Genomic DNA, 26,328 nt, shown 5'->3' with positions numbered 1-26,328 from the left:
AGCAGTTTGTCAGAAGACTAGTTTAACTTTTGACCTCTGTCTTTGAACATGCAACAAATGTGACAAGATAAACACAACATGTAAAGTCATTTTTAATGGAAAATCACCTTCAGCATGCATGCATAGTTAATTTGGGAGTGCTGCATCACCCCCTGCGCCCCTACCTCCAACACCTTTGCTAGTAGATGCCCTCTCAAGGGGCTGTTGTATCTTGACTATCCCACTTCCGAGCCCAGTGCATTGCACCAGCTGTATCACTGGTAACTACTACTCTGCAAGTGCCAATACGTTTGGCCCTTCAGAAGTGCATGCTGTGAGAAGTTGGCCTGGTATATGCTGTCCACTACTTAAAGTGGGCATCTTGTACCAGTCCAAACAACCCTTATTGATGATTAGGTTAAAGACAACCTTTATAGAAAGCTATCCCAGTAGTAGCTGTGGAGAACAGCCTTCAGGCTAAGTCTCGAAGGAATGTAAAGCAGCTTGTTTTACCAGCTCAGAACCTCCTGAATGACCAAATGAAAGGAGAACCATACAAGAGAGATATAAAATATATGTATTCATTACTAAACACTCTCTACTAACCTCTTTATGAGATTAGAGCACAAAGCATACAATATTAAATCACTAGAACAACAGTAAATAGCACAATACACAGCGGGCTCTGGGGGAGACCGAACCATATACTAAGAAAGTGGTATAACAACCACGAGTTAACTAGACACAGTGCTTAGAGCACGTAGAATCACTGGGACCCCAAGGAACCACCCAAAGTAGTGACACAGGGGACCCATGGAGGATGGGTGCAGTGTGAGAACACAGTTGCGAGCTCCATACAACCCTATGGGAAAGTCGCGGTTGGATAATTACAGTTTAAGGACACTTCGGAGGGGACTTCAAGCAAACCCTTTGGAACATAGAAGGTTCTACGGCCAGCACCCTTGTGAGTACCAAGGTACCCGTGTTACCTATCCCAGAGGAGCCGGGTGCATAGGGGTCAAGTGGTGTCGGAAACCCTCGTCCTTTTCAATGGTGTGATGCGAAGAAGTGCTGCTGCCGGGAAGATGAAAAGTGTCCGGTGGAATCCAAGCCTGGATCCGAGGTGAGAAGAACCTGAAAGCAGAGGGGACAGAGTTTGGGTCACTTCAGGGTGACCAGGGGCTCAGTAGACGAATGCCCACCGATGTCGGGTGCTTCGGGTAAGAAGATAGGATACTTGACTCTGCAGCCACGGGGACCAGGAGACGTTGACGACAACTAAAGTCTGGAGGTGAACTGTCCCATGAAGGATGTCGAGTGCTGGGAGGTCAGTGGCCAGGTCGAACACAAAAAAGCCTTGTCAACTGCAACCCACGCGGGCAGAGGAAACAAGCTACGGTGAGGACCAACAAGGTTCTGGGACTCTCCAAGAAAAGGAGAGTCAGGGCACGTCTGGAGCAACCAGGAAAGCCCAAGAAAAGTCAAAGTTACCTTCACAGGGACTCACAGGGACCCACAGGCCAACGGGCCAGGGATCGCAAAGGGACCTCAAGCTGAAGCACGAAATACCAGCCCACGTAACACTTGTGGAGTGTAGGCCTGAAATCTTCAGTGGAAATACTGCTCGGGGTCAGGACGACACGTAGCCCAAAGCACAGCCTCAGGGATTGCCAAAATGCATATGCTGCTGCAAAAGTATACGGTGCACAGGGGTTCGGGTTGCACGGTCCCCACGAGGGATACTGGTCTCAGAATTGCTGAGAGGTCAGATCAACCTCAGAGACGCTCGGAACCCCACCTCCTGTGTTGCATAAATCTTCGGAGTCCTCAGGAGCTCGGGAGATCTAACCGGTCAGATGCATTAAGGTGCCTGCTGTTGTAGGAGGGTAACGCCCTTACTCCAAGGGAGATTCTTCAGTCGTCCAGTGAAGTGTAGATCGTCGAAGTACTTGGTTTCTGTAGCAGAGTTTAGTCCAGGTAAAATCTAAGGTCCTGTAGTCAGGGTTCCCACTTTATACCCAAGGAAGGGGTGGGACAAACTCTGGGGACCCACCTATAGGAGGGTCAGGACAGAGGGGTGGCTACACCCATGTCCTTTGTCCAGTTTCGTGCCAGAGCAGGAGCAAATGGCTCTGCAACCGCTTTGAACTGGACTATGCACAGGGACACCAAATGTGCCCCCAGTGCAGACTTTCAAACACTCTCAGAGTACACCCACCCAGCCTCAATACACTAAATCCTGTCAGGGAGGTGGTCACACCTCCCTGTGACAGGCAACCTATTGTCAAGCCTTCGCCTGCTTGAGCTTGGCTCAGCAGCAGGAGGGCAGACTCGTATCTGTGGCTGGCAGCATCCATTATGTGAGGCCCAGGTCGAGAAAGCTGGTACCGGGTGTACGGGTGTTTCACATAAGTCCCTCTAGAAGGGTGGAATCATACCTCCCCCGCCAGTTACTGGCGGGGAGGTATGATTCCAAGGTGTTTGACACCAAACAAGACGTTTCCAAGCAGCCGTTTTAAAGTTAGCATTTACTGCAAGGTTATAATGCACTTAAATATATATGGTTGGCTGCATCACAAACAACCCCGAAAAATAGGTTCCAAAGGCTGCAGAGGGGCTCTGCTCATGCAGGGGCACCCTTTCACATAAAACCCAGCAACCTGCCTTCAGAGTTGATAAGGCCTGCCATAGGGGTAACTGATAGGTTTATATGTGCAGTGATTTTTAATAGATATAGTGAGCCTATATCTAAGTAAGGGGTGCTTGCACCACCTTACACAGGCTGCAGTAGCAGACCTGTGGTGTCAACTTGAATGGTCTCTCAGGGGTAGCATAATACATGCTGCAGCCCCTGGGATGCCTCTGGGGTACCTATGCCCTGGGTACATGGTGTACCATATACTAGGGACTGTTAAAGGTACCCCAGTATCCAATCTGGAGTGTACCTAAAGTACATGCAATCAAATTAGAGGAGAAAGCAGCTAGACTGGGGTCCTGGATAGCAGGACCCCAGTCAGTCTAAGTCAAAAACAGTGATACATCAGCAAAACGTGGGGTTAACTATAAGAAGCAGATCCTACTCTCCTACACATGCACACAAAGATATAACATGCAGGACCAATCACTCACACTGCTGCCCTAAAATAGGCACACCCCTCGCACTGCACTCACTGAACTAACATAGGCCCAGCTTTCAACCGGTAGACGACTCATCAGGCGCGCAACACCCATTGGACTCACGGGGCTTCAGCCCCCCCCCCAGTCGTGTGTGGCAGCCCGGGTTGAGACACCTTCCCGGGCAAAAAAGAAGCCGCACCGAGCACTTCACAGGTCTTTAAAAGACCATTTGCATGTTAATGAGGCCTCGCTGTTGTTTCAGCCCTTCTGAGAGCCCCTGCAGCTCCACTCTGCCTATTGCTTAAAGTTCAGCCCCCCCCCGAAATTTTTGCTCAGCCCCCCCCGAAATTTTTGCTCAGCCCCCCCCCCCCCCGAAATTTGGCTTTAGTTGCGCCTCTGCGACTCATCCTGCACTCACAAAAGACAATGTTATTTCTGCATTCGCACAGGCACACCAGGGGCGTAACACAGACCCCTGCGATGCGGGGGGCCCCAAGCTCCAAGGGGCCCCCTCGGCACTGTACTCTGGCCGGAGAGCTCCTCATTGAGCCCGGAGGGGGCCCCTCTACGTACCGTGCAGGGAGGCCCCCTCACTTTTCGTTACGCCAGTGAGGCACACCCCTCTCAGTGTACTCACAGAACACGGTGGTTATACTTCGCTCACACAAGCACACTGATCATATGCAGGTACACGGCTCAATAGGAAGGAGCAGACTCTGGACAGACAGTGGCATAGGGGGCACAGGTTGAGTATCTGGTGCATCGGTACACTTGATTTTTAGAAGCAGCTCGTGCCGATATCTGAGAGCCTCTGAACATAGCTGCTGTTTTCAAAGGCTTGCTGCATGTCTACTCCTCTAGCTACCATCAAACATGTGAAATTAAACAAAAAAACGCACCTGGAAGAATGTTGAGTTGTTTTGTCAAACTGGCCCAGAGCTCCAGGAGAATGTTCTTTCCTCTCCGAGACGGCGGCGCAGCTGAAGACAGTTGTCTGAAAAGGCTGCTTAGCCAATGGCATCGTCGCCTTTGAGGCCTCCCCTGGAAGGCAGGCCTGACAGATAGAGTTTCGCAGGTCTTTTCAGCGCGTGAGGTCCTTTGTCTCCAAGCACGCGCGACCATGCATGACTGATGACACACGTTTTAGTTGATGTACGATGCACTTACCCATGCGAACTTAGCAATATCCTCGGTGTAACCTCGGCAGGGTTTGCTCTCAAAACTGTCTTTTTTTTTACCTTGGCTTATTTTGAAACACGAATGAAAGGCGGAAAAACAGAAGAATCAAAAATAGCCTCCTGGTTTTATATGGAAAAAGACACATAAATACTGCGGAAAAACAAAGGTTTTTAATGTTTTGTTCATATGTGTAGATCCATAGAACTATATATAAAGAATACATAAAATACAACATAGTCACAGACTCTTTTTGAGGCTTATGGAATCTATATGGAGAGACCTCAATAATTCTCAGGTAACACAACTGGGGGAGTCACAGAAATCTCCCCCCATCTGCCACCATTATCCTCTGTCCCACTGATACGGAGTGTTGGGAGTCAGACAACCTGTCAGAGAATCTCTCATCTGCAGGTTGTATTATGCTACCCCTGGAACCCAGAAATCTATGATTGGGAATATTATCATATTCTACTATGCTAATTCAACACTAGTCCTTTAATGGGTTCCGCTCGCCCAAAAAATGCTTCAAGACCCCATCTGGGGTAACAAGCGCTATGTAAATGCAAACCTTTTCCCCTCTTCTATCCCTCCGCTATCCTTCTCAATCCAAATAACTGACTAATATCCACCACTCAAATTACTTTCATATTTCACTACACTAATTCAACACAAATCCTTCATGGGTTACGGAGTAGCATGCTACTCGCCGACAAAAGGCGCTTCAACACCTCATCAGGGGTAACAAGTGCTATATAAATGCAAACCTTTTTTCCTTGTCTATCCCTCCGCTATCCTTCTGAATCAAAATACCTGACTAACATATCCACCACTCAAATTATTTTCATATTTCACTATACTAATTCAACACTAATACTTTTTGGGTTCCTGAGTAGGCTCAGGGGGAGTAAGCGCTATATAAATGCAGTTACAATACAATAAAATTATAAACAACTACATTATTATGCATATTAGGTTCAGGACAAATAAGCTCAACTATACTTATGCACACAACCCTATCATACCATTCGAAACCTACCTACATTATGACCAGCTGCACTACAGTATGACAGCATTACCTTCCAAAATATGCCATATCATGGTAAAGCCTTTCTACCTGTTATGGTTGCATACAAGGTTTAGATGGCTAGGCCCTAATGCTAATTCACATTCTCCACCAAATAAGTGCTGTAAACTGAGATATAATGAACTCAAGCCTACAAGCTATCGTGAGGGAGAAAGGAGTATGGGGATTAGAACAGAAACACACTGGAGGGTTTAGGTTAATCTCCAGTATGTCTTTCTCACACTCTCTTTCTCTCACTCAAGGACTGTAGAACAGGGACAGGACAGCAAGTCTGGATATAACAATAAGTATACATAGTTTGAATATAAAAATAAGTGTGCATATTTAACAATACTGTGAAGACATCATACTGACCAAGAGGGAAACATAATTTCCATCTAGCAGATCCCAGGTGGAATCTCGTGAGAAGTGACAATCCCCAATGGCTGTTAACCCACTGTAGGTAGGGATCAGGTGCAGGACATGTTTTAATCTCCTGTATTGTCTGTAAGAATCGGAGAAGGATAAGGCTAGGTCCATTGTCCTGGACTGTTCCAGCAGGAATTTTTCCAAAATTCTCCTCTTATTCACCATCAACATGGATATAGAACCAGTGAAGAATCTGGGACTACAAAGACTAGAGAGGTTAGTTTGAATATACTGGAACCTTGGCAACGAAAGACCCTGGACACACTCCAAACAATCTTGAAATACAGCTCTGCAAAGGGACACCTGGGCTTTAGAACAGATTGAGCACCAGAGTAATAACCGAGCTAGCTAAATATGATCTTCAACAAAGTCTATACCAAGCTCCTTGTGCACCTTAATATTACTACTGGTGGGGGTGCACCTAAAGGCTTACACAGCACCCTGTTTCCTGCCAACTGTAGGTTCCCTGTATTTGAGCAACCCCAATTCCCAGCACCATATGTCAAACCAGGAACACATCTGCGTTTATAGATCTCAATAAGTGGAGGAATGAGCTTATTCTCTATACTTGCCGAAACTTTAAAAATCGACCCAATGGCACATATAATACTCGAACACCTATTAGCTAGGCACGCAGTCCAACAAAGATTTTCATCAAAAGTTATACCTAAATAGGAGAAGGATCGCACTCACTTTACTCGGTGGGCCTTAATATGGATAATACGGGTCTTCACAATCCTGGTGTCACAATTGCCGGCATTACTGACACAAGATGGCGGCTTGGGACCACGCATGCGTGAGGAGGTCAGGCAAGCTTAAAGCCTGACTCTCCCCTGACATCGTGCTTCACGTTCTAGTGTTTCCCTTTCAGGCTGTTGCACACTTCCGGTTCACGTCGCGTCCCTCACTCCCTTTGGCGGTTCCTGTTTGTACCGTTTCTCGTTCCTGGGACTCTCCGTTACCCATGCCTCAGGGGTCCTTACCCGGGACCCCTGACGGTGTTCTGGTCCCTCTAACCCTTGAACTCCCTTTGCTTTGTGGACGGCCTGGTTTCTGCCCAGTCATTCGAGCCGGACTACAGAGGGGGTTGGTTCCGCTGGCAGGCCGGACAGTTGCTGCTTGGTTCCGCCCGTCGGTCGGACTCCGTTGGTTCCGCTGATCGGCCGGACTTCTGGTTGTTGATTCCGCTTGTCAGCCAGACCCTCTTACACTGTTGCTGTTGCTTCCGCTCCTTTGTCCTCGTGAAACCCCTACTCCAGATGGTCTCCAGACCCCCTCCCTCTACTGTTTGCTGGGGCTCCATTTACTTCCAAGGCTTCTATTGGATACAGAAAATAAGTTGGCAACCGAAGATTGCGGTAACAGCGCTTTGCGCTGCTCTTTTATGTTTACTACTTACAAGCTATTCCACGCATGAAGACAGGGGATTTTGCTTCACTTAATGCTCAGAATTTCTATAAATCACATGTACCTTGTGGATGCTTAGTATTGCACGAAGTTAAGAATATCACAGGTCATTATTCCACGGCACATTGTTGAACGAAACTGGTGAGCAGTAATTTTTATGTTTATAGATTTAGTTGTTAATTAGTATTAAAAATAAATGTTCATTAGATTTACTCCTTTCACACAGCACAGTCTCTTGGACAACACTTCCTCTTTTCCCCAGCCCCAATCAGAAGAAGGGAACCTATAGAGAGGCTTACAGTTGTTTGCAAGAAAGAATACTCGATTGCCATCTAACACTGCCCCATCTTTTCCAGTCTTTTTTATAACGAAAACCCCTGTGGAAAGTGAAATACGTCGAGGGATTTCTTCCCCTTTTTCCTTGTTTTGTTTCCCTTCTTCCCCTGATTACCATTGTTGCTTAGGGTTTGATAAGCACGATAGGTGGTTGGGGGAGGTAGCGGACCTTTCTTCAGTTTCTGGGCGCTTCTGCAGAAACACAACTGAGATCCTGACACCTGGGGTCACTAACCATTACAAATGTTTTAGACCTATTAATTTCCGGACTGAGATTTTGAGCCTTCAATGAGTCTTCAGCACGTTGGAAGTTCTAGACAATAGGACGGCATCATCGGCATAGAGTAATGCCGGCACCATCCCACTCTTGATTTTAGGGACGTCAGTGCCTAAACCTACTAAGTCTGTCTCTAGCTCTTTAATGTGCAGTAGGAAGAGGATTGGTGCCAGCATGTACCCCTGCCAGACCCCTCTCTGCAGACTCAGAACATTTCCCATTTTTCCCATACATTACACTGGAGATTCAAGTGCAACTCCCTCAGGAACTGTACTAACCCATTCTCCACACCCATTTCAATCATCAAATCAATCAATCAGGGGAATTGTAAGCGTGCTACCCACCTGTGAGGGTCCCAAGGCGCTGGGGTGTAGGCAGCTCCGTTCAGTCGAAGAGCTAGGTCTTGAGCGTCTTTCTGAAGAAATTCAGGGAGGGGGCATGCCTGATGTCAGTCAGGAGCTCGTTCCAGGTCTTGGCCGCGACATAGGAGAAGGCTCTTCCACCTGTTCTGGCTCTGCGGATGCGTGGGGTTTCGGCGAGGCCGAGGTCGGCCGATCGGAGGTTTCTCTTAGGTGCGTGGAAGGAGATTCTCTCGTTGAGGTATCGGGGGCCAGTCTTGTGGAGGCATTTGTAGGCGTGGGTATCTTGCAGGTAATTCTCTTCTCAACGGGGAGCCAGTGGAGGTTGCGCATGTGTTGAGTGATGTGCTTGTGTTGAGGGATGCAGTGTTCTTAATGGTCTGGAGTTTGTGGAGCAGAGCCTTGTTGATTCCTGCGTAGAGGGCGTTTCCTTAGTCCAATCTGCTGGTTATGAGTGCATGTGTGATGGTATTCCTTGATTCGGAGGGGATCCACTTGAAGGTCTTTCAGAGTATGTGGAGGGTGTTGAAGCAGCTGGAGGCGACGGCGTTGACTTGTCGGGTCATGGAGAGGGAGGAGTCGAGTACGATGCCGAGCTTCCGGGCATGGTCCATGGGGGTGGGAGGGTTGCCGAGGGCGGTGAGTCACCAGGTATTGTCCGATGCGGAGGGGAGGGTCCGAGGACGAGGACCTCTGTCTTTTCAGAGTTGAGCTTCAGGCAGCTGCTGCTCATCCAGGATGTAACGTCCTTCATTCCTTCCTGGAAGTTGAGTCTGGTGCTGACAGGGTCCTTGGTGAGGGAGAGGATGAGCTGGGTGTCGTCAGCATAGGATACTATGCTGAGTCCGTGCTGTCTGACGATGCCGGCGAGGGGGGCTATGTAGATGTTGAAGAACGTGGGGCTGAGCGATGATACTTGGGGTTCTCCGCAGTTGATGTGCGTGGGTTCGGAGAGGAAGGGTGGCAGTCTGATTCTTTGGGTTCTGCCGGTGGGGAAGGAGCGGAGACAGTCGGGCGGTTCACTGTATGCCGGTGTTGTGGAGTTTGGCGTTGAGTGTGCGGTGGGAGACGTTGTCGAACGCTGCAGAGAGGTCGAGCAGGATCACGGCCGCGGTGTATCCTTAGTCGAGCAGGGTACGGATGTCGTCTGTGGTGGCGAGTAGCGCGGTCTCTGTGCTCTGGTTGCTGCGGAATCTGGATTGGGAGGGGTAGAGGATAGAGTTTTCTTCAATGAATTTTGTTAGCTGGGCAGTGATGATCTTTGGCTGCAAAGGGGAGCAGGGAGATGGGTCCGTAGTTCTTGAGGTCCATGGGGTCTGCGGAGGGCTTCTTGAGGAGGGGTCTGACATCTGTGTGCTTCAGGGAACGTGACGATCGTGAGGGTGGTGTTGATGGTGCGTCGTTGTTCTGGAGCGATGGCGGTGGCGGCTCTGTGGTAGATGTGCAGCGTGAAGGGGTTTGTGGGGGCTCCTGAGTGGATGCCTTTCCGGGTTGAAGTGGTGTCTTCGGTGGAGACAGTGGTCCAGGAGGAGACGGTAGGCTGGCTGGCGTTGCTGGAGAGTGAGGTGGTTTTGGAGTCAGATGCCTGGTCGTTGAAGTGGTCATAGAGGCCCTAAATTTTCAGATTGAAATAGGATCCGAGATTGTCGCAGAGGTCTTGGGAGGGGGTGATGTCCGTGGTTTCGCAGGGGGGTTTGGTGAATTCCTGGATGACGCTGAAGAGTTCCTTGGAGTTGCTGGAATTGGCGAGGATCTTGTTTCAGATGAAGGTCCTCTTGGTGGATCTGATTTGTTTGTGGTATTCTGCCATGGCGTTTTTGTAGGTGGTGCGGTCTTCTGGCGTTTTGCTGTTTCTCCAGCTCTTCTCAAGATGTCTGCAGGTGTGTCTGGATTCTTGGAGGTCGGTGGTGAACCAGGTGGCCTTCCTGGGGCGCTGTCTGTCGGAGTTGCACAGGGGTGCAAGCTTATCTGCGCAGTTGGAGATCCATCCGTGGAGTTCTTTGACTGCAAGGTTGGCATCGGTTGAGGGCGGAGTTGATCTGCTCCCTGTGATTTTGCTCCGGTTCCTTCTTGGAGGGCGCGGTGCGGGTTTGGGGGTGGTGGGTCTGTTGACGTTGAAGTGTCCAGGGGGGTTGCATGTTGTGGCTGAAGTGGGTGCTGTTACCTCCTGCGAAGGTGGGGTCGAGGGTGTGTCCTGCCTTGTGGGTGGGTGTGGTGACAAGCTGTTTCAGGCGATGTTGGTGAGGTTGTCCAGGAGGGTGGTGGAGTTGGGATCCCTGGAGTTGTCAAGCATTTGGAGCGCCAGCTGCACGGTCATGCAGCGTCTGCCGTTAAAAAGGGGAGGTGGGAGGGAAAGAGCAGCTGGGAGACAGGAGCGGGGAGTGTCAGGGGACAAGGGGTACGGGGGCAGCAGTGGCGGGAAAAGAGCAGAAGAAAATGGGGCACAAGAGATAATGAGGCACAACGCAGGGGCACAAAAGGACAGGCACAGAAAATATGGCACAAATTAAGCAAAAAAAACAATTTAAGCAAACCACAATACCTAAACAGGAAGCGGCTGAGAGCAGACTCAAACCCTGCTGATCAGGGCAGAGTCCTCATCACATAAACGGCACACCAGCGGGGCTGCGGGGGTGAGAGCAGGTCCCTGAAAAGGAGGTCAGAGGTCTTGCTCACACAACGCACAGCTTGAAACTGTTTACGCTATAAAAAGTGCTAGACAAATCCATAAAAGGGAGATAAATAGCACTTTGCTTAAGCAGCTTGTACTTACAAGCTATGAGTTGGAGATTAATACATTGTTTGATGGTCCCTAGGCCAGGGCGGAATCCAAACTGATCGCTGGCAGGACATTATTCTCACTGAACCAAAGTTCCAGCCTTTCGAGTATAATACAGGCAGTGATTTTAACAGAGGAATCTAAAAGAGACATAGGACGGTAACAAGCTGGATCTTGTCCATTCCCTTTCTTAAAAACTGGTACTATAATAGTGACTCCCCATGACTCAGAGAACCCACCCTGACAGGAAGAATTAAAAAGATACATAAGCAGGGGGTCCAGAAGTTAATATTGGCCTTATACAGGTCAACTGATACACCATCTGGCCCAGGGGCTTTATTGCCCGGGCTATGCTGGATAGCTGAAGTGACCTTACCCAGAGAGAAGAAAATTTTCATAGGGAAATTGAATTGGGCGGGAAGTATCTCACTATGACAATTACCCTTCAGGGCATAAATGTGATGGAAGTGGCTCACCCAGTCCTTCAGAGCAATATTGCACTCCAGAGCTTGCTTGGGTGTGTCAGCCGGAGAATAATTGTTGACCAAGTTCCAGAAAACTGTATATTCTTTTACTTTGCATGCTACCACCAGCTAATCCTAGTGCATATTTTTTACTTCAGCTTTCTCCGTCTTCAATGCCTGTGAGTAATCTCTTCTACAATTTACTATTTACCCGCTGTTCCTAGGGTTGCTCCTGAAGGCTTGATGTTATTTCCTACTTAACAGCCTACGGGGCATATTATGAAGCCCAACATCGCCGCTTCAGCGGCCGTTTACAGCTGAAAAGCGGCGATATATTTATCTCCATATTATCAATGCGCCTCTAACATGCATTAGCGCATGTTAGCAGTAGTTTTACTAAAGCCTCGCCTCGCATCGATGCAAAGTAGGCGTTCCTTCAGAAACTAACAGCAAAAGAGTCACAAAGACAACATCGCGCTATTAGCAAGCTGAACCCCGACACGCCATGCGATAAAAATAACCGCGCTAACCGTGGTTATCGCATGAATATAATGTGTGGTAAAATCCTGACTTAGCTATCTTTTAAATGGGAGGTGGATTGACAGATTAAGTCCACACTCCCATATTTACAAGCTTTTCATTAGCGCTGTGAAATCATCGCTTGATTTCACACGCTAATGAGCCTTATCGCCGTCTATCGCTGGTTTGAACATCGCTGTTAGCAAAGCGTTGCTAATAGCCGCTAAAACAGCGATGTAATTCAGCAATAGACAGCGATAGACAAAAACGTGCTAAGGGCGCTTTGCGATTATTATCGCAATTACTTGATAATATGGCCCTACAGGTTTTAGCCAGAGCTTAATTTGTGAAAAAAATAAGTGCCAAGGCCATCGGCAAGAGTCTACCGAAGCTTGAAGCACCAATTACCCCTGCCAGCGCTGCCAATGGCAGTCCCTACACAATTCCTAACCATCACACTGCTACAAGCGTGATAATTCATACTGTGTGAGGGCCCCAATGTTTTAAGAATGACTCGAGTGGCAGGTATCAGTAGTTTACAATGCATATTGAATTAGTAAACAACTGTTGTTATGCTCATCTTTAAATCACAAAACAACAGTGCCCCAATGTGGCAGCTTTCAATTGCCGGTGTTGGCAATGCCGGTGGTAATCACCAAAACCCACCGGCTCAAATTAAGCATTGTTTTTACCAAATCAGGAAGCCAAGCATTGATCGTTGGCCCTAACCTTCTTAGGAAGGATTGTTCTAATAACATCTAATGAGCCAACAACCAGGTGACAGTTGATCTGCAAAGAGAAACAGTGGAGAATGTATCTTCCACAAATTTAGCAAACACTAGGTCGGTGTCAGTGGGACTCCATACTAGACTGCTCAGGTTATCCTTCACTTTTACTGGGCCAACATGGGATAATTATTAGAAATGTGGAGAGCGTTATGGTCACTAAACACTGAGGATAACACTACCTTCCACCACTCTAGTAGACTGTATCTGGGGAAAAAAACATAATCGATAATGGAACACTGTCCTTTCCCTGTGAATATGGCAAAATTAGATACATCATGATAAAAAAAATCAAAAGCATTACACAGATAGTAACTAATTAGAATAGGAAAAAGAAGCATACCTCTTGCGTCACAGTCTCTACTAAATGAAACGCAAGTGGGTAAAAGGTAACACAAATACTTTGTCATTGAACACAATTGTAGGCCATGACAAAGTGTATCTCTTAATGACAAAGTGCATCTCTTGTTCTATACTGCTGCCTCTCCAACAGTGTTTGCACATTCCCACCGATTGTGAAACACGGACAATTTGCTGGGCAGATGCCCGTAATTGCCTAACCTGTCCCTCTGCCCTGTCCGTTTCACAAATGCATCGCAAACCATCAATGAGAAAGGCGACTCGCTTTCTGTTGACATACTTGCACTATAATCCCGGGCAGGAACCCATATACACATGCCACATACAACTGAGGAAAAGTCCCCCACGTTTCAGACGGAAACAAAAAATGTCAGTCAGTGAAACATTCTTTATGTGCTTAATTAAAACCATATAAGACACACAGGAGCATATTCACAAGGATCTATCGCCGAGTTAACGGCACTTTATCGCAGCCAAGTTGCGATAAACATATCGCCCCAATCTCAAGCTGGTGTTAACATTCCACAGCACCAGTTTACACGCGATAGCAGCCACAAAAAACATCCCCACAGATGACCCCCGCAACTGTCGCTAATGAGATGCAGAGTAGGCATTCCCGTGCCGAAAGCCATGACTACATCACTCCACAACATTCTCAACGACCAGCCAATTCTGCCATAAGAACACAAAACAGGCAATAAGGCGGGTTAGCAGTAGTAAACTAACACCTGCTCTGACCTGGTGCAAAGTCGGACGACAGCCTGCTCCACAACAGGGAGTCCACAGCCACATCGGAAGGGCAACAGATGCCATGTAGCCACTGATCATGCGGCCCGGACACCCAAGAGGGCCACGACACCCACCGCCACCACCCCAGGACCCCAACCCCCACTCGGAACCACCCCCGGACAACCACAGAGGCAGCACAGACAAAGACAGGACCCCCAGGAAACGCACCAGCCTCACAGACCCAACACCTGACAATGTCATTGCCCACTACAGGCTCAAAAGGACAACCATCGTACGCATAGACCATCAACGCTCAACAGGTCGACTGCACCAATACAGCGGACAACCAACATCCCACCCCACACACAGCTGCTGACTGTGCTGCACCTGTTGGCCCCTGGTACCCCCCAACAAACACCCGCCAGAGTCGGAGGAGTCTCACAGCCAGCCACATCCAAGTCCCTCACCCCTTTCCTGGACATCACCATCAGCCAGGTACCCCAGTCCCTATACGTTCAATACAATGAGCAGGATCCGCTGGAGACCAAGCAAGGACCATACGCCAAAGCTGGATGCACGCACGTGTTGGGGGCAATCCACAGCACATATGTCCTACCTGTGCCCCCTGGTGACACAGTACAAAATCACGTCAACAGAAAGCACACGTCTCACATCAATGTGCAGGCAACATCTGAACACCGTGGAACCTACACCAATGTCGACTCCAAATACCCAGCTAGTGTGCATGATTCCTTCATCCTCCGACAGTCCATCAGCAACCAGCGTTCCCAGGATGGCACCAAGGGAAATGCACAGCCCCTTGGCAAGTTCCAAATTAACACCCCTCTCACCTTAACTCCACAACCATGCAACTCACAACTCTGGCAATACACACATCACAAAATCACAACCAACATGCAAAACAACATGCCCACCCACCAGACACGACAGAACAACTCACAATGGTAACCTGGGCAAGCTGTTAACATGAGCCATCAATGGCATGGCACCTCAGCCACACACTAGCTGAATGTGGGGAGAGGTGGCAACCAGGTATGTGTGAAGGGGCGTCTTTTGCGTTTGGTGGTACTCTGCAATATCCTGTCCTACCTTCTACCCTGAAACCGGAGCTGTACCTGGGCACATTTACGGGTCTCCTGCCGCCGCAGCAGCCACACTCCATCGCGGCCGCAGCGTGAAGAGGGGACTACAGCCCCCAGGCTCCTCAGCGGCGGAAGCCCGCCACCGTCATCATCGCGCCCGGAGGCGCATACATTTGCAGATAGCCCCCGCGACGTGGGACGCGCGCGGGTGACGCCGGGCTAAGCCCGGGCAAAGGGCTGGCCGTCTGTGGCCGTCCGGGGCAGGACGAGGCTGGGCTGGGCCACCCCTCTTACATCGGTAAGATCAACCTGTTGTTTGCGGTTCGCCTGTGATCATCGGGAACTCGAGGCACTGTCTCCTTGGACTATTGTTGAACTGGTAGTTGTTAGAAGTGTATTTAGGTTCCTGAGCCGTTGCCGAAGTACCACGTTTTCCCTTCGGCAACTACCCTCCGCTTCGCCGGGAATAGCATGGAATATTTAATGTCTTTGCTGCGCAGTTCTCTTTTGACTCCCTCGAACGTTCTTCTTTGCCATTGGACTTGTGTAAAATCTGAGAAGAAGCTTATCACCGCGTTCTCATGGTGCAGATCTCTGTGTGCCCGCACTGTCTGCAGGATTGCGTCTCTATCTCAATAGTTGAGGAGCCTTGCTATAATTGTTCTAGGCCAGGCTCCAGGCTTTGGCTTAGGAATGGGCACCCTGTGAGCATGTTCTATGGTGAAATGTGTGGTGAGGCATGAAGGCTTCAGGTGGTTGAGGATTGAGTCTTCCAAGAACAAATCAAAACTTGGTCCCTCCATTCCTTCCGGGACTCCCCCACCCTGATATTCCTTCGTGCCTGCCCTTCCTGGTCTTCTAACCTGGCAGCCATCACCTCTTGCTGTTTCGTAACGGATCGGACTTGCTGCTCAAGGTTCTTCGTTCCGGTGTGCAGGTGCGCTACCTCGGTCTCTGTAGCAGCCACTTTGTCAGCCATTTTGTGAAAATCGGTATCGCAGGAGATTCACATCTACAGTTACGGCATCCAATTTAGGTTCTATTGTGCTTTTTAAATCTGCAATCGCCACCATTATCACATTTAGGGAAGGTTCCGTCGTGTCCTCCGGCTGCTGTTCCGGGGCGGCAGCTGTTGACTTCGGGACAGCGTATTTTTCCATTTTGTTCAACTGTGTCCCGGGTTGCCCCTTGGGCTTCATCAGGGGACCCAGTGTGGCAGTCAATTCCCTCATTTGTGGACCCCTCGGGTTTGGGCTTTCTAGATGGCTCACACCACTGTTCCGGTCCAGGTATTCCCCGCAGGTATGTCAGGGGCCAGCGCTGCAAGAGAAGTCCGGCCCTCCTGGTGGACACAGGCCCTCCTTAAATCGTATGGTGGACCTATCACCCAGGGAGCCTAGGCCTTCCCGACCAGCCGAGTGCGCCATTAGTGGGGCCCCAGAGTACCAGAGGCCCAACGCGGTGCGGCCGATCCCCCCCTCTGTCACCACGGGTGGTATGTATTGGGCCCAAGGAGGTGCGGAGAAAGTCTGGTGGCTCACCTCGCACAGCACTGCACCGTCCCACCCCGGGGCCTCCGGACCCGCCACTCCAGCCCCTTTTTCCTGAGCTTCTGGGCCTGGGCTGATCGATCACAGGTCGCTTTGTGGGTCTTAGATCGGAGCGGAGCACCGTCACGCTGCAGGAGTTATGGACGGCTGCCTCGTACGCGATCTACCCTTCTCTGCCATGATAGTGCGTCAGAAGGCATTACACAGGCCGCATCCACCCCAGGGTATATGGTGGCTCGTCGGTGGTGTTCTTGAGGTTCCACCTCACTCCAGGCTGGCCCACAGATGTCCCCAGCACAGCGCTTGTATCAGGACACCGGCAGGATCGGATAAGTGGACAGATTTTAGGGGATTACGGAGTCGGTTATCGGAGCTCTGCTAAGGTGCCACCACCTAGCTCGGCTCCCAGGCCACACCCCTCAAACATGCACATTTATTTAAACTAGGCACCTGGGGGAATCCAAGGTAGGGTGCTTTGCATGGCACTCAGTAGGTTTTTTACTCAGAATCCCTTACAAACCTCACACATTGACGACCAAAACACATTTTTCTCACGTTTCTGTGATGGAAAGTTCTGAATCTGCAGAGACCCACAAACTTCCTTCCACCCAGCATTCCCCCAGGTCTCCTGATAAAAATGGTACATTACTTGTGTGGGTAGGCCTATTGCCTCTGACAAGAAATGGCCTAAAAGGCAACATGATGACTCATTTGTTTGTGCTGACTTTGGTGACTTCATTGTTGTTTCCCTTTAGCAGCAGTGCTCAAAGGATCTGCTGACCCTGGTGACTTATCTGTCTGTGTTGACTCTGATGACTTCCTTGTTGTTTCCCTTTGGCAGCAGGTGTAAGTTCTGGAACATGCTTGAAGGCACCGCCTTCTGAGACAAAACCTTTATTTAAAGAGGTTCTGTCTTTCAGCTGCGCTCGCTATTCATTATTGGCAGTCATCAAAGCCAAATTGCTTCCAACCATCGCATATGGAAGTGTTGTTCACCATGGAAACAACGCAGCAATTCTGGATAACATCCAAACACAAGTGTATAAAAGGGTATTCTGTCTGCCACGCGACGCCTCATCAGCCCAGGTACGTTTAGAGTTTGGCCTGCAGCAACAACAACTGTACAGAAGGTACGAGGCAATCAAAACCTGGTATAAAATTTGGCTTAATCGTGATCTTGATATCAATAAAGCGCTTTGGGACGCCTTGCAAAATGACCCTAAGTCACACTACGCAAGGTATTTAGACGCCTCACTACAAATAATGATATATATATATTATTGCGAGTTCTGGGAACTCGCAATAAACCTTGAGAAGAACTGCTACAGCTTTTGATTCAGGAACATTAAGAACTTTGTGTTATGACGTTGCTCTCTTAGTGGACACACCTTAAATTTTCCTGTGGGAAATGTGAAAACAATTCTTTGGGAAGGTAGAACTGAGAATTGTTGACTAACCTTTTACCTTACAGGTCTCCTTCCCTGCACTACCCTCCCAAACTATATTTCCCCCATTTGTCCACATCAACACGTTGATGACTATAAAACTCAGAATCTGTGCTGGCAGAAGGAGGGCACATTGAGAGCATCACTTCAGAGGAACCAGTCCTGACACAGGGGTGGTGTCTGTGGATTCTGTTGTGGAGTCTGCCACAATGTGGAAGGCTGGGGCTTCATGTAGCGAAGCGCTGGTGAAAAAGATGGAGGATCTATGGTAGTACTGAAGGTACAGAGCCAGACGTGCGCTGTCAGAGCCAAAGGCATGAACATGGGCCTTGCCTTTTCCCCTCATCTAAAAAACGAGTTCCTAGAACTGCGTAGGGGGAAGTTGCCCTCCAACGCTGACCTTCCCAGCTGGAAGTTCTAGGGCTCGATAGAATGCAGCCTATGTGGGTCACCAATACAGGACTTCATACATCTAATATGTATTTGCTCAGCTTTAGATTCCTACCGCCGTCATCTGTTGAGGAGACAGTTTACTGAAAGAGGCATCCGCACCTGCAGATCCGCTATATTAAAAAGTCTGGACTCAAAGGACCCACAACTAATATGCCAATTGATAACATTTTTAATCTGTAATAAGAAATTAATGACACAGTGATACTGGTCACAACGTCGTTTAGTGGACCCTCCCTGTCATTTAACAGTTATAACATTGTAAATAGAAATAATGAAGCAAATTTTAATGTATTGAACAAAAACGGTGGTGTATCAGCTGTGTATACTAACTTTTATTTTTTTATGTCAAAGAAACTGGGATATTTACAAGCTTATCATGTAGCTACACTGAATCTTATGTATTGGAATATTGTGTTGATTTTAATTGACTATACAATAAAGAATTATTTTCACTTTTTTTTCACTTATTCATGTTTGGTTTTGAAAGGAGCTGCCACATCAAGGAGCCAAAAATCCAAGAGGTCTTCCTACAGATCAAGACTGCATGTCTTTCCTGACACCGCGCTCTCTAACTACATGCTTTCAGTCCCCGCTCGCCTTCTTCAGACATTCTGATGAGTCCACCTTCTGATCCTAAGCAGAATTTCTTATGGCTAATTAAGAAAAACCAGCACTCTTGTAAAGTGTTGAGTTGGGGGGCACGTTCAGGTCTGCACTAGTGGCCGGTGAAAGGAGATCAACCAAACAAAGCACGAGACACACATTGGGAACTAACTCCTAGTTTCCCCTCAGTAGAGACTTGTCTTTGGATATATAGGTTTGTTTTGGAAATTTGGAATGAACACATTGGGAACTAACTTCTAGCTTCACCTTAGTAGAGATTTGCCTTTTGATATATAGGCTTGTTCTGGGAACTCGCAATAAACCTTGAGAAGAACTGCTACAGCTTTTGATTCAGGAACATTAAGAACTTTGTGTTATGACGTTGCTCTCTTAGTGGACACACCTTAAATTTTCCTGTGGGAAATGTGAAAACAATTCTTTGGGAAGGTAGAACTGAGAATTGTTGACTAACCTTTTACCTTACAGGTCTCCTTCCCTGCACTACCCTCCCTAACTATATTTCCCCCATTTGTCCACATCAACACGTTGATGACTATAAAACTCAGAATCTGTGCTGGCAGAAGGAGGGCACATTGAGAGCATCACTTCAGAGGAACCAGTCCTGACACAGGGGTGGTGTCTGTGGATTCTGTTGTGGAGTCTTCCACAAGGTGGAAGGCTGGGGCTTCATGTAGCGAAGCGCTGGTGAAAAAGATGGAGGATCTATGGTAGTACTGAAGGTACAGAGCCAGACGTGCGCTGTCAGAGCCAAAGGCATGAACATGGTGAGGCTGTAAGGTGCCATGCGCCCATGGGTGCAGTGGATGCTGCTGTGGCTCCAGCAAAGATGTTCTACATGGAGTTGAGGAACACCGCCGGGTCCGAAACCTGATGTCGGGAACTCTGGGTAGAAGAAAAGTACTAAAAAGCACGAAGCACCAATGATAGTCATTCCTGCCCATTCAGGTTAACTTGTAATGTTGCTCCTGGGAGGTATTTCACATGTCGTTCATACATCATTCAGAGCTGAACATAGGCTAGGAGTTAGCAAGTAACACATATATTTAGTAAAAAACAAATCTCATATCCCATATAGTCGATAAAAATATAACTTTACCATTAGATTGTGTTTTTCTTAAGTATAAAAACAAGTATCTGAATGTAGTCCGCAGTTAGTACAGGTCAAAATGTATTGATTAAAGTTTATAATATATACTTTGACTTTTCCTATGTGCCAGGTACAGCCTGATGTTACCAATGTTACTGCTTACTAATTACAATGTCAGTTGGGCCTAGCGAACTTGGAGAGTGCTTGCAGGGAAACTTGTCTCCTCAACCTTTGGTCAATGGTTCTTGTTAAGCAGCATGAAAGGTAAGGAACTCCTCAATTCATGAACCCCAAGACAGAAATTTCTCAGGAACTCAGGTCCACAACTGGATTGCCAGTAGTCAATGTATTGAAAATTTTGAAACCGATTAAAATATATCAATCTTAGCATGATAGTGTAAAAATACAGAGAAAACCGATGTAGCCAAATCTCTGGAACCGATTCACCCTTTATTACAAAAAGAAAACTACCAATTTGGTTATTGCCACTTAGGTTATTAAAAGTCAAATATGTAAGTTAGATTGCATTGAACTTTTAAAAGTAATCTTCCTTATGTTCCCTAACTACCCCTACACTACTTAAAGGGAATATTTAGACTAAGCAAGATTTGAATTAAGCATGGAAAGGTGTTAGCCATCAGAGTCCTCCTAAGAGAAACTCTAACTGTGATCATGTAGCCTAATGCAGAATCACCAAGAGAGGTCTGTACCTCGAAGCGTCTTCATTAGTACAAAAGCAGCCATAGAGTATTGGCACCTCCAAAAACGGTGGAGCAACTTTCTATTATGCCAGCAGTCTTCATCTACTGCTTACTCCACCTCCTGCTTCACATTGTAAACTTCCCACATGTCTTTGGTGCCATTTCCGTCTCCCATGAGAATTCATTACTTCTTTGTTATTGCATTCCTTCCCAGGCCTAGCTATCAACTGAGCAATGGACCCTTCTCTAAACTAACGATGATTTGTTTACCTGCAGTGGGAACACAAATATATGCAACATTTCACAGTACAGGCAAAAAGCAAGGTTAAACGCTAATCTTGAAGCAAATTACAGGTTTTTGAGGCCTCTCATTAAGCTAACATTATTATTATTATATTACAATGATAATGTTAGACTATTTCACAAAGCCATTTAAGATAGATTATAGTTCGATGTCAATATGATGTGCGAAGCTGTCAGTTACATTTCTTTTTTTTTTGATAAACAAGTTTTTATTGTTTTTGGGTTGTACAACATGAGAAACTTTTGGGCCCTTCGAACCACCACCACACAGCAACACAGCATGAAAACGCACCATAGTCCCGCCCTCCCCCCGAAACCCCCCCCGTGCCCCTCCTTCTTCTAAACAGCACTTTTATGGTATGTTGCCCAGCCATTTCCCCCAGATTCTTCGGTACTTCTTGGGGAAACCCCGTGCCTGATAAAGAGTTCGTTCCTGCGTCGCACACCAGTCCACCCCGGTGCTCCACTTGGCCAAGCTAGGCGGTTGCGGCTGCTTCCACGCCGCTGCAATGTCCCGCTTCGCTACCATTAAGGCCGTCATGAGGAATAACTTCTCCGGGCGTGTGCCATCCAGGCCGTCAGTGATGCCCAGTAGGGTGTGTCTAGGGTCATGTGGCACCTCCCACCCTAGGACCTCTGTGAGTTTGGTTTCTATGCCCCTCCAGTACCCCCCCAGTTCCGGGCAAGACCACACCATGTGAATGAAGTCGGCCGGCTCAGAGCCACAACGGGGACAAGCTGCGTCAGCGGAGAGGCCCGCACGGTGTAGTCGAGCCGGTGTGAGATAAGCGTTGAGCAGGTAGTAAATTTGGATAAGCCGCAATTCGGCGGAGGCTATCACCAGTCTGGGGGCCATAAGGGCATCCCGCCAGTCGGCCTCATCCAGGGGACCCACCCACCCCTCCCATTGTTCCTTAAGGCCCTCCAGGGATGTAGGGGTGCTGTTGATGAGGGAGCGGTAGATCCTGGAAATGCCTCCCCTCCCCAGGTTACCCATCATGACGTGAGCCTCCGGGGGGCTGTGGTCCGGCAGTCTAACGTCCAGTGGGGTGTAGGTGCGTATGGCATGGCGTATTTGAAGGTATTTATAGAATTGGGATGAGTGGAGGGAGAAGCGCACCTGCAGCTCTGGATAGGAGCACATACGCCCCCCCCGCCAGACATCTCCCAGCTGGGAAATGCCGAGTAGATCCCACGATTTAAAGCCCTCTAGTTCCGCAACCTCCCGCAACCATGTCCCATGCCACAGGGGGGTGACGCGGGTCAGCTTCCCAGTCCATCGGGTGTGGCGGAGCGCCGCTCGCCAGGCCAGGAATATTGCTTTGGTAATATCCGGGCAGGAGGCGGGGATGGGGGCGCCGTACAGGCGGTCTTGAAGACAGGAGAAACCTAGGTCCCCTAATTCCACCCTGTAGGCCGGGTCGGACCATCCCCCCCAAACCAGTCGTGAATGACCAGGAGGCGGGTGGCCAGGTAGTAGAGGTAGAGATTGGACATGCCCAAACCCCCATCAAAGGTGGGCAGGCGGCATAACGATAGAGCCAACCACGGCCTCCCACCACCCCAAAGAAATCTTGTCGCCATCCCGTCAAGCTCACGAAAGGTCTTGGAAAGGATTGGGGAGTGTTTTGCACCACATACAGGAACCGGGGAAGAATCATCATGTTGTAGAGGGCCACCCTCCCCAACGGATTGAGGGGTAGCGATTGCCATCTCGCCAGGTCCGCCTTGGCTTTCTTCAATCAATCAATGAAGACATTTGTAAAGCGCGCTACTCACCCGGAGGGTCTCAAGGCGCTAGGGGGAGGGGGGTCCGCTACTGCTCGAACAGCCAGGTTTTGAGTTGCTTCCTGAAGGAGAGGTGGTCTTGGGTCAGGCAGAGGTGGATGGGGAGGGAGTTCCAAGTCTTGGCTGCCAGGTAGGAGAAGGATCTTCCTCCCATGGTGGCTCTTCGGATGCGTGGAAGGTGGCGAGGGCGTGGCTAGTCGATCGTAGCTTGCGTGTGGGAGTGTAGAAGGTCAGGCGGGTGTCACGTTAAGCACCCAGCTCAGTTCCGGGAGAAGGGAGACCCAAATGCCCAGATATTTAAAGGACAACCGGTGGAGGGGAATAGTATCCTGCCATTCGAAACATTCCCGGGAGGGGTGCAAAGGCACCAGAACCGATTTCCGCGAGTTTAAATCCAGACCAGATGCTCGGCCAAAGCGGCCCAAGATGTACATTGCACGAGGTTAGGAGCGCACTGGATTTCCAAGGTACAGCAGGACGTCGTCCGTGTAGAGGGTGATTTTGTCAGCCTCTAGGCCCGGCCACTCCCAGCCCTGAAGGAAAGGGTCAGTTCTGATCAGGGCAGCAAGGGGTTCCATCGCGAGTGCGAAGAGAAGGGGCGACTGCGGGCATCCCTGCCGTGTCCCCCGGCCGATCCGAAATGGCCCCGACAGCGCCCCGTTGACCAATACCCTGGCACGGGGGCATGCGTAGAGGACCCACACCATTCCCAAGAACTTAGGGCCGAAACTCATGTGGGTCAGGACGTCAAACAAGTAGGCCCACCCCACCGAGTCGAAAGCTTTTTCGAAATCGGCGAGCAGGAGAGCGAGGTATGGGGTTAAACGGTGGCGGTGAGCCAGGGCCACGTGGAGGCGGCGTAGGCAATGGCGAGTGCCCCGATCGGGCATAAAACCACATTGGTCCAAGCTCGATAAAAAGGGCTGGAGCCGTTGGGCCAGGACAGCCGCGTGGAGCTTGATGTCGGTGTTAATAAGAGAGATCGGCCGGTAAGCCGCTCTGTCAGTGGGTGGCGGCGTAGACTTGGGCAGAACCACAATCGTGGCTATGTCGGCTTCCGGGGGTAATGAGCTGTTCTTAATCGCCTCTACATAGAGATCTCGCAACCTCGGGACCAGGCTATCTTTATAGGTGGCATAGAATTCCTGAGGGAAGCCGTCGGGTCCCGGGGTCTTCCCAGCGGACGTACGCCCTATCGCTTCCCCAATTTCTTCAAGGGAAATGGGTGCCTCCAGGCTCTCCCAGTCCCCCGGCCTAAGCCGGTTGAGTCGTACGTTACTAGTCGCGAGCAGAGTGGCCAGGGAAAGATCCGGTGCTCGGGCCCGGTAAAGCTGAGAGTAAAACTGGGCGAATGCCTCCGCTATCGCCATGGAAGAGGACTGGAGCACGCCGTCGGAGTCGGCAATCGCCGAAATGAAGCGCGACGTCCTGGGATAGGTGGCCAGGCGATGTAGCAACGCGCCATTCTTATCGCCCCATCCGTACACTCTCGCTAGCGAAGACTTCCAGAGAAGCTTGGCCGCGTCAAGTGATCGTTGACGAATTTCATTGCGAAGGAGCCGCAGCTGCCGAGTCCCGGCTGGGTCCCCGAGCTCAGAGAGAGATTGCTCCAGTCGCAGCGCCCGGGCCTCACAGGCGGTGAGCTGCTGCAGCTGCCTCCGGCGTTGCCGCACCATGTGCCCCTTGGTAGCGCCTCTAATGGTTGCCTTGCAGGCCTCCCAAAGGGTGCCCGCCGATGAGACCGAACCCTCGTTGTTACAGTAGTACTGGGTCAGCTCGGTTCACACCGCCTTACGAAGTGTCTTATCCTGGAGGAACCAAGCATTAAAGCGCCACATCTGACGGGCCGTACAGGGTGGAGGGCCCAGACTCAGGAGGAGAGTGATCTGAGTTTCCTCTGGGGAGGATACGGACATCTTGGATGCCCACGCAATCGGTGGGGGGGGACGAAGATCGCATCAATACGTGCGTGGGAGTGATGAGCGGCCGAGGTGTGGGTATATTGACGTGTGTGTGGATGCCAAGTCTTCCATGCGTCGCATAGGCCCTGAGCCTCTGCCCAACCCGCCAGCTGCCTTGCTCGCGCGGCGCGGGAGTCTGAAATTGGTCCCGACGAGTCCAGCTGAGGGGCCGAGACGGCATTGAAATCTCCTCCAAGAACAGCAGTACCCAGAGGGAAGGTTGCCAGCTGAGATGCAGCGTGAGATAAAGCCTGCGACAATCTGAAGGGTGGCGCATAGAGCGACAGGAAGCTGATCGGCCTACCCTTTAGTGTGCCGCAGACGGCAATCCCCATTCCGTGAGGGTCATGGGTTGCCTGTGTAAGGACAAAGGGGAGGGAGCAGCGCAGCAGGATGGCGACCCCTCGGGAGCCGCGGGAGAACCCAGAGTGCCACACCCTATCATACCCATAGCGTGCCAGAAAGGGACATCTCTCACCGAGGAGGTGGGTTTCTTGAAGCATGAGCACGTCTACCCCTGCGCGCTGGGCATATTTAAGGACTGCGGTGCGCTTGAGCCTATCCAACAGGCCATTCACGTTCCAGGACAGGATGCGCAGCTGGGCCTTGGGGACTAGGTCATCCATGGAAGCGGTGGAAGCGAGTCGCGCTGGGGGCGGAACGACCAGGGGGGCGCCGGGAAGACACCGAACGGTGCGGGCGGGCAGGGATGACGAATCCCATGCTGGGGGAAGCCAATGAAGGATGGCGGAGAACGAGCGACAGCGGAGCGCGTGCCAGTGTCTGTAGGGAGCCAGGTGGTGGCACTCGCAGAGTGCTGCTATGTGATAGGCCCAGTGAGAAGCAAACCCAAACTAAAAAGAACACCCTCCCAAGGAGGAACAACCAATTAACACCCACCCCCCACCCTACACTTCGAGAAAGGAAGCATCTGTCGCCCTAACTTTAACTGACAACTACAAGGCCCCAAGCAGGAGCGCTCGGGTGTAAAGAGCGTGGTGGACCCCTCCTGAAGTACGGATTTAAGTGTTCTGTCCTAGGTTGCAACATAAGAGCGGGAGACCGCAGAGTTCGTTGCCCCCGCAGCGGGACCAGGTCGCCGCCCCCCCCCTGTCAATGCAGAACATGAAGAAAAGTCACATGGCAGGGCTGCAGTAGAGGTCAGAAAGGTCTATATGCGTGTTGAGGGGGGTCGGAGACTGATCCGGCAGGGGCGATGGGCGGCACTGAGATCCCCCAGCTGCATGAGAGGACGTCCCGGATGAGGCGGAGGAGTCTCTCGTTCCCCTCCCTGACACACTCGCGGATCGTTTCCCAGCTGCCGCCGCGCCTCGGCATCGCCGGGATTGCATGCGCCTCCTGCGTCGTGGTCGCGGAAGCCTGGCTGCATCTTGGTCCTGAGGCAGTTTGACGGGCGACACCCGCCCGGGCTGGCGCAAAGGTCTTTCTTCGGTGAGCCATGCTGCCCGGGGAGTGTCAAAAAATAGAGTCTTGCCCTGGAAAACAACGCGGAGGCGGGCCGGGAACTGAA

The 26,328-nt window shown here is 50.0% G+C and overlaps 1 protein-coding gene across 2 annotated transcripts in view; it reads right to left on the bottom strand.

Annotated features, from left to right (window-relative positions):
* Positions 1-4,094, bottom strand: part of SLC25A45 (solute carrier family 25 member 45) — a 227,318-nt gene extending 223,224 nt beyond the window's left edge. Inside the window, exon 1 of one of the 2 annotated variants that reach the window (XR_014968647.1) lies at positions 3,996-4,094. The gene's annotated coding sequence lies outside the window, so the exon portion shown is untranslated. The remainder of the gene's footprint in view (positions 1-3,995) is intronic. The other variant, XM_085625507.1, reaches the window with a different exon arrangement.
* Positions 4,095-26,328: the final 22,234 nt, after the last annotated feature.

Source organism: Triturus cristatus, chromosome 9, assembly GCF_964204655.1.
Source record: "Triturus cristatus chromosome 9, aTriCri1.1, whole genome shotgun sequence".
Classification (NCBI taxonomy): Eukaryota; Metazoa; Chordata; class Amphibia; order Caudata; family Salamandridae; genus Triturus; species Triturus cristatus.
Note: the sequence above shows the minus strand (reverse complement) of the source record. Positions and strands in the feature narration are given on the sequence as shown.